The sequence below is a fragment of the Harpia harpyja genome, chromosome 14, assembly GCF_026419915.1.
Source record: "Harpia harpyja isolate bHarHar1 chromosome 14, bHarHar1 primary haplotype, whole genome shotgun sequence".
NCBI lineage: Eukaryota > Metazoa > Chordata > Aves > Accipitriformes > Accipitridae > Harpia > Harpia harpyja.
Window position 1 is genome coordinate 35,508,100 of NC_068953.1, and position 6,010 is coordinate 35,514,109.

At 39.7% G+C, this 6,010-nt stretch overlaps 1 long non-coding RNA gene across 2 annotated transcripts; it reads right to left on the reverse strand.

Moving 5' to 3' along the window:
• Positions 1 to 888: 888 nt before the first annotated feature.
• On the reverse strand, positions 889 to 5,066 carry LOC128150860 (uncharacterized). Of its 2 annotated transcripts, XR_008238212.1 has the most exons (3): positions 5,012 to 5,066; positions 4,774 to 4,864; positions 889 to 1,218 (listed from the first exon to the last, which is right to left on the reverse strand). It is a non-coding gene; the product is annotated as an uncharacterized LOC128150860 (long non-coding RNA). The 2 variants fall into 2 exon arrangements; XR_008238211.1 differs by lacking the exon at positions 5,012 to 5,066 and having other exon boundaries at positions 4,774 to 5,004.
• Between the last annotated feature and the right edge of the window lie 944 nt (positions 5,067 to 6,010).

Genomic DNA, 6,010 nt, shown 5'->3' on the forward strand with positions numbered 1-6,010 from the left:
GCCTTTTCTTCCCTAGGCATCTGCTGATGGCTGTCCTCAGACATACGGTATCAAGGGGCCAGTGTTCCCATCCTCACGTCCTTGTCCTACAGCCCATCTTTACTGCATGTCTCCTCAGTATAAGCCCCCCTCTCAGCCCAAAGCACATACCCATAAGAGTTTATTCTGAGGTATAAAGTGGTTAGCGGATTTACTACAGGCTCAGCTCCCTGGAGGGGCTGTTGCACTTCATGGCACAGGTTCCAACCAAGATTAGATCAAATGACACTGGCAACTTTGGAGGCAGATCCCAGCTATTCACTGCCCTTTATTCTGTCCCCCTAAAAGGCTACTCATGGGTTCATAATTCTTTGCAGCAGAATAAAACCCAAATGCCTTGTTTTGAAAATAGTCTTTGACCCAACCAAGCTAAAAAACACACACCAAAAAAAAGTCTCTGTTAGGAACCATGTAGTACCAACCCACAGAACAATGGTCAAGACAACCCATTTTTGTTCAAGAAGTCTTTTAAGTTTTTTTAGTTTTGTACCCCTAACTGCACCAGCTAATCTTTTATCTAAAGCCATAGTCAAACTCTGCTGTGAATCAGCAGCTGCTTTGCTGGTGAGATCACCTTTGCAAACAAACATCACCAAAAATGGGGTAAACCATAAAAACATTTTAAAGCATTCTTTAAGTATTTAAAATATGCCAGCTAGAGGATGCTGTGTAAGACATAAACTTAAAAAATTCAACAGATACATCAAAATACATTCAATTCAGAAATGTCCAGCAGATCTGCCATTCCACAGAACAGAAAGCAGAATAAACACACTAAGCAGTGCTCTTCAACGTGTTAACATGCCCCACACCCACGTACTTATGTTAACCGCAGCATGAAGACAAACCTTATCATTAACTGCAGGTTTTTATGGCTTGCAGGCTCCACCAGCAACCAAGTGTTGTACAATTCTCAAGGAATTTCTTAGCTTTGCAAACATTTAATGTTTTTAAGTTACATACACTTAGATATTAAGTTCACAAAGCTGCAAGGTTTTCTTGGTTTGTTTGTCAAGTCTTGACACAGCCCATCAATCACCTTGCAATACTGAGAGTCTAGGACTTTCATCTTGCAATTTGTCTATATGCAGATATATCTGTCTGTTTCCACAGAGGCTCGTTGATCTCAGCATCTAAGTTACACCGGAGACATTATGCAGCCACTCTCCAGACTGTGACCTGAGGTGCCAAGAACATGAGAAGAATCAAGGAAGCAAATTAATAGGAGTGTTCTAAATTTAAAATCTTCCTATCATTTTAGAATATATATCTTTTTAAACATACATGATGACTATAATATAGACTGTTGTAATCAAAGTACCTAATTCTCTAAGACGCCTTGAAAATCATTGCTGTGTAATTTCTGATCATTACTTTCGCGAAATAGCATGCTGCCAACTAAAGGTGGGGGTAAGAGGGACAACAAAAAAAAAGGAAAATCCACTTTGGCGTACTCAACCTTCATAAGGTTTTCAGCCCACAGAATGCTTCCAATGTCCCAAAGGACCATTGCAATTTATCTTTTTGAATCCTCACATGAAGTTTGTTTATTAGATAGCAACAGTTAATATTTTATATTAACTGCAATCTTTGGTAAGTCTCAAACAGCATCTAGAAGTCAAGTGACTTCCCCAGTTTCTCTGGGACCCCAGAAGGGCTCTTTCAGAGCTGGAGTCCCCACTCACTAGGGGCTACACTGCCTGAGCTACTGTCTGCGATTACAGCCAGCTGGCACTCGGGACCCCCACCCTGACTCAAAGCAAACCCAGGATGGCAAGTGATGCAGGACAAGGAGGCCTATTCCATCTCCCTGTACTAAGCAGGCAGGTATCGTCAAAATTCCTGAGTACCCAAATGAAGCCAACAGCATCCTAGTCTACAGCAGTACCAGTAGGTCTAAGAATAAAGACATAAATAAGGGGAACAAGACCTACATTTGCTCTGACGTTGCCTATGGCCGTCACTAGAAATCAGCCACCTCATTTGAGAGTCAAACTATCGTTAAATGAAAACATAGCACTGCCATCCCCTGGAAATTGCAGAGGCTCCTGAAACTCTTTTGGGCATGCAGACACATCAGAGGAAAGATTAGCCCTCCAGCCATCTGCAGCTACATATTAACAGGGAGAAAATAACAAAAACAGTTGAGAAGAGTTTTATAGGAGAACCCCAGACATAGGCCAGGAAAACCTGAATCACAGCTTCACAGTGGGCAACATCATTCATCTTCTCCCCCTCCTTCACAGCAAGCATAAGCAGAAGTCTTCAAAACCTACAAATTTCTAAAGTTCGGCAGGTAACGCCCCTGACTGCAGGATATTCAAGCTCAATTTCTATTTCCAAGACAGTCTTCATCTTAGCTTCAAAGCATAGAGGGAGGCCAGGAGAAAGCCCATACGATGTGTAAGTTTCAAGGAAAAGGAGGCTGTAGATACCACCTCCATTAGCTCTGTGCTCCCACCTCTTTTTTTAAAACAGAAGTAATCCCTGCTGATGACTACAGATCTCTCAAGTCCCACCCCCTGGCTTTCCTCCTTCCAAGCTTCACTTGGACTAAGGCAGATTTCTTCTAGCATTCAGCTCTACAAGACCTGTTTCGCACCAATGATTTCCTATTATTTTATACGAGTTGCTGCATTATTTGTTAATTTTAAATGTACTGTTATGTAATCCCATCAAATGTACTTTTAATCTTAGGCAATGATGAGAAAGGTATGATAATGAAAGAACAATGCACACATTAACATCAAGACTTTCTTTTTCTAAAAGTGTTAGTAATTATCCTTTATTTTTAGTAACCACATTTAACTCTATCCTCTTCTGATTCAGACATTATACCAGGGCTAGGACCAATTCCACTCTCACTACTTTTGTAAGATCTTTTTTTGTAATGCAGTGCCTAGGACAGGACCCAATATTCAGCATTAGACTATGCTGTTTATTTAGGGGTTGTTCTTAACTACTTCTCCACAATGCAGGATAATTTTGGATCATTACAGAAAAACAGATTTATATATTAAATGTCTCAATAAACTCTGTTTTGCTTTTACTGACTTTTTTCCAGCAGACACTGCTAACATTGGCATGCCTTGCTGTTGTCATGGCAATGAAAGGAGTCTATATGTTTTTGGATGCAACTCAGAAATCATTTTATACAGAAATGGGACAACAATTAGAATAATGGACACCGGATGTTTCTGTGCCACCAGTTAATAAATGGTCAACGGGAAAAAAAGAAAAAGCCGAAACAGCAATAAAAGACATTGAACATAAGCTCCTTGATTTGATACTAGACACCAAATTGCTACTTGTGACCCCATCTTGCAATTAGGGCTCTGTGGGTAATGCTTTGTCACTCTCGAGTGTTATTAAAATCACAGTGATCTGCCTGCACAGTTACTTAACTAGACCAGACCCAGATTTACCCAAATAAATGTTGCTCTTAATGTTCAGAAATACATGAGAAGAGTCTTGTATTGTATACTCATCCCAATAAAGAAAGGTCTTGAAAAAAATCATTTCTCTCTGAGGGCTCAAATGCAAGACACTTCTCTTGGCCAATGAGTTCACAATTTACATGAGGCAAAAGAAAAAGAAAAATATTTTAGAGAGGCAAATTTACCAATTAAAAGATGAGGAAAGGAGCTTGTGTCAGTCACTGATCAGGCATGGAAGAAGCAGTTGCAAGCACTAAGAAACATGACTGAAGCCAGCCTACACCAATCTACGAAGTATACGGAAAAATTGATTGCCAGGCTAAAAATACCATTCACCTATGTCTTCTATATGTTACTCATCACAACACTAGCTCTTTTCCTTTGGATCCAAGGTATATGAGGGGAGCTGTTATTAGAACATTTTGCCTGTACAGGAATGCCAAACGTGGAGGCATTGAAATATATGCATCTGTGTCAGTCGCTAATTTCATCTTCTGACTCATGTTCTGGAGTGACAGTTCTTCTGCATGGCACTTCCCGTTCATACCAAGCTGAGCCATACTAACTGTTATTTATTAGAACGCAATCTAAAGCCACTTCCACACAGCCAGCTGGCTCTTACCCCAGTACAAATCATCACTGCCACATAATCAGCACTTTCAGAGCTCAGGATTGCAGGTGGCTGTGTCAATTCCCTTCTACTACTGTTGGATCCCAACACACTGTAAAATTATGAGTAGGAACCAGTCTGAAGTAACCCCAAATTTAAGATCTCATTCAATCTGTCACCATCTCTCCCTTTAGCTAGCCAGTAACTTTTTCACACTGTTACAAAGCCAGCCTGGGTGAAACAGTGTTCTGCACCTCAGAAATGCCCTTGGGCAGGCCAAAACAGGAAACATGCCAGAGAACAAATGAGACAAACACATGGGAACAGGACAGGTTTGCACTAGAAGATGATGAATGAGAACATAAAGGGGAAAATAAAAGGATTATACATGAACAACTAAGTAACAACTAAATTCATACACAAGACGAATTCCAAACTAATCTATGCATGGATACAAAACATTCTGAGCATATGTAGCAAGAAGGTTATTAGAACTTCAGAATGATGAGTAATTCACATTAGCTCAATATGACAGCATCCAGTGCACAGACAAAGTGCAGCTTAAATATTGTGTCATAATTATATGCATAAAGATACTAGAAAGAATTAATAAATGACCAATGGTCAAAGTACCATTCATAGGATTGCCACCCCCCCAGCTGTACTCTTATCAGTTGCTCACAATACCTTTAGGACCTTAGGAGTGAGTTTTAGTCCTCTGCTTTCTTTTAAGAACCACTGTTGTGCAATCCTGCAGTTGTGTCCCCACTTCATATCCCTTTAGCAATACAATTAGGAAAAGAAAAGTACTTGTCACAATTGCTCCCCTCCAGCCCCCCGTAGCCTTTCCTACTCAGTAAGCAAGGCAAACCAAGACTTCTGGATGGAAACACAGAAAAGAGACAACACTGAGCTCTAACATCACCTTTGTGCTTGCTACTGGAGCACGCAGATGCAAACGAACTGAGACTAGTTGTCCCTTTGCATTTAAAGTGGAGAGGTTATCCAGCTATCATGGCCCTCGAGCAACAGAAGCAAACAGACTGGTTAGTCTTGGCAGGACACAGGGGGATGTGCTGAAGGACTGCCAAATATAGTACGCAAGAGATGTGTGCCTGTACACATTAACTTAATGCACAGTAAACTCACTGCTGTTCCAAAAAGGAGTAGCCACAGTATTTCACGAGTTAATATTTACGAAGAGTTGCATCATATGAAACTGGACTCTGTAGCAAAATCACACTTGAGCTGTTTCTAGCAAACACCAATATTCTGGTTTGCTTCAAGGAAATTCTGGAGAGGAGAAAAATTTAAGGAATAAAATTTGAAATTAAAGTTTATGCAGTCATAAGCACAGCACTGATCCAGTCTCCATTTTCATAAGAAGAAAAAAAGTAATACTTAAATAGTTTATCTAGATAGCTTTGGTTAAGCAAAAAGCTTCCATTTTTTTCATTGAGGCCATCTGACCTTGAGTAAGTTCCCTTCCTATTTTATTCCTCTCTGAAATGGGCATAATGCCACTAGTTAGATGTATAACTTGCTTTCAGATTGCTCTAACTTTTTGCACAAATGCAAAATGTTACTATACTTTACCGTAATTGTTCCATGCAAGATCCCCTATGCATGATTTCTTTCTGCAAAAGGCATTTAGTTTTTTAAGTCAGAATACAGCATTAATTTTATAGAAGTCACTAATAAATATTAAGCCTAGGAAAAGCAGCACTTTATAGTTGTGATTCTTTTATTTTTTCTTCACAGAATACAGATGCATAAAAATGGTAAAGCTATCCTCAAAACTAACAACATCCAAAGACCACGGTTACACACAATACTCAGGTAATTGCACCACATGAAGCCTGAAAGATATTGGAAAACATCTTGTCTGTACAGCATATTCTAATCCATTGTTTAGCATTCTTAT